Source organism: Suncus etruscus, chromosome 7 (assembly GCF_024139225.1).
Source record: "Suncus etruscus isolate mSunEtr1 chromosome 7, mSunEtr1.pri.cur, whole genome shotgun sequence".
Classification (NCBI taxonomy): Eukaryota; Metazoa; Chordata; class Mammalia; order Eulipotyphla; family Soricidae; genus Suncus; species Suncus etruscus.
In genome coordinates, this window is record NC_064854.1 from 119,686,374 (window position 1) to 119,688,546 (window position 2,173).

Consider the following 2,173-nt stretch of genomic DNA (forward strand, 5'->3'; position numbering starts at 1 on the left):
AAAGTTTGCAAATATAGTGCCCTAGAGTAGTTAGCAAGCAGATGGGCAGGGTGTGTCTTTTTTCATTCTCCAGCTTGCATAAACAAGATTACAAAATTAAGCCTCCACTAAAGACCTCAACCTACTGTCTACTCTGTGTTCCTGGCTGGAAAAGAAGAACTAGAAGCATTCTCTCTCACTTTTTTTTTTTTTTCTAAATCTTTACCGTTACTGCCCTTTTATCTCCGCCTTCTCTTTCTGTAGGAAACTATTTCCTACTTGTGTGTACCAAGTTTCCTTCCAGGTCTGTTCCGTTGCTGAGAAGCCTGACGCATTGTGCTACTTAGAAGAGGCTGAACACTGGTGAGTTGAGGGGCTTTTTCCTTTACTTTATGAATCTGACATGTGAAAGTGACAATCGGGCTGGTGCCTTCCAGTCACCTTGCAAAGAATCTGTCATGATAGGAGTGGAAGGGAAGGTACTAGAAAGGGAGGTGGTTGGCATTTGAGGGTTAGTGCAGGTCAGCTGCAGAGCAACCAAGAGCACCTGGTGGACATGGTTAAGAGGATCTGCCCACACATATACTCAATCTTTGCCACCCTAACTTCATCTCAGAACTAGGATCTGTCTTTGTCCTTTAGCTGACAGATTCTGTGAGCCCAAAGCCCCAATACCTAAGAAACACAGATGAAATTCACTCTTCACAGAGGTCTGGAGAGTCAGCCCAGAGAGTGTAAGGAGAGGTTGCTGCAGGAAAAGATGCCAAGTGCAAAGACCCCCAAGATGATCATTTGTGTCTGGTCTCCCATTGAATTACTTGGGAATCTACTTCATGGTGGAACATTTTTTCTCAGCAACTTGCAGCCAGATGGGTCTCTATTGTTCATTTGCTCCATTTATATTGATTTAGCACCTTTTGAGAGTAACAGCTTCAGCCTACCTGTGTTCTAGCAAATCCCAAATAGAATATCCCTGCCCTCTGGTTTCTTATTTCTTTGCTGAAATTACGTATGTGTATTTGTGTGTGACTATGTGTATATCTATGTGTGATGTGTAACATATCACCTAGATCTGAAAACACATTCAATGAGTGATCATGTTGTAATTTTTTTTTGTTTTGGTTTTTGAGTCACACCCGGCAGCACTCAGGGGTTACTCCTGGCTCTATGCTCAGAAATCGCTCCTGGCAGGCTCAGGGGACTATATGGGATGCCGAGATTCGAACCACCATCCTTCTGCATGCAAGGCAAACACCTTACCTCCATGCTATCTCTCTGGTCCCATGTTGTAATACTTTAGCTGGATTCCCCTTCCCCCAAAAAAATTAAAATAATGTTTCATTGGATTGCCTCAAAGTTCACCAATCTGACTAGATAACATGAGAGACAAGATCTGTAATATGCATCTCTAGCAAGAAAAAATTGTAAGAAGAGGTGTAAGGGCTGGAGTGATAGCATAGTGGGTAGGGCATTTGCTATGCATGCGACTGACCTGGGTTTGATCCCCAGCATCCCATATGATCCCCCAAACCTGCTAGGAGCTATTCTGAATGCAGAGCCAGAACTAACCCCTGAGCACTGCCAGGTGTAACCCAAAAACAAAACAAACAAACAAACAAACAAAAAGGGGGTATAGAGACATTTTTAAAAATCCTGGTCACTTTTTAAATAAATATCCTTTTTGTGGGGGAGACAGCTAGGGCTATATCCTGCAGTGCTTAGGGCTTATTCCTGGCTCTGCACTCAGTGATCACTTCTAGTGATGCTCAAGTGACCATTTGCTGGGTCGGCCCCATACAAAGCAAATACCCTCATGCATTGTACTATCTCTGCAGCCTTCAAATAGCCAATTTGGGTGGGTGTGGGGGGGGGTTACACCTGGCAGTGCTCAAGGGTTACTCCTGGCTCTATGCTCAAAAATTGTTCTGGCAGGCACGGGGGGGGGGACCATATGGTGATGCCGGGATTTGAACCACCATCCTTCTGCATGAAAGGCAAACACCTTACCTCCATGCTACCTCTCTGGCAAATAGCCAATTCTTGTTTTGTTTGTTTTGTTTGTTTTGTTTTGGGGGGCCACACCCGTTTGACGCTCAGGGGTTACTCCTGGCTATGTGCTCAGAAATCGCCCCTGGCTTGGGGGGGACCATATGGGACGCCGGGGGGATCCGAGGTCCGTTCCTTGGCTAGCGCT

The 2,173-nt window shown here is 45.2% G+C and overlaps 1 protein-coding gene across 1 annotated transcript in view; it reads left to right on the top strand.

Annotated features, from left to right (window-relative positions):
• The first annotated feature begins 306 nt into the window (after positions 1 to 306).
• The window catches only part of LOC126014068 (C-C chemokine receptor type 2-like), a 6,338-nt gene continuing 4,471 nt past the window's right edge, over positions 307 to 2,173 (top strand). Inside the window, exon 1 of the mRNA XM_049777386.1 lies at positions 307 to 342. The gene's annotated coding sequence lies outside the window, so the exon portion shown is untranslated. The remainder of the gene's footprint in view (positions 343 to 2,173) is intronic.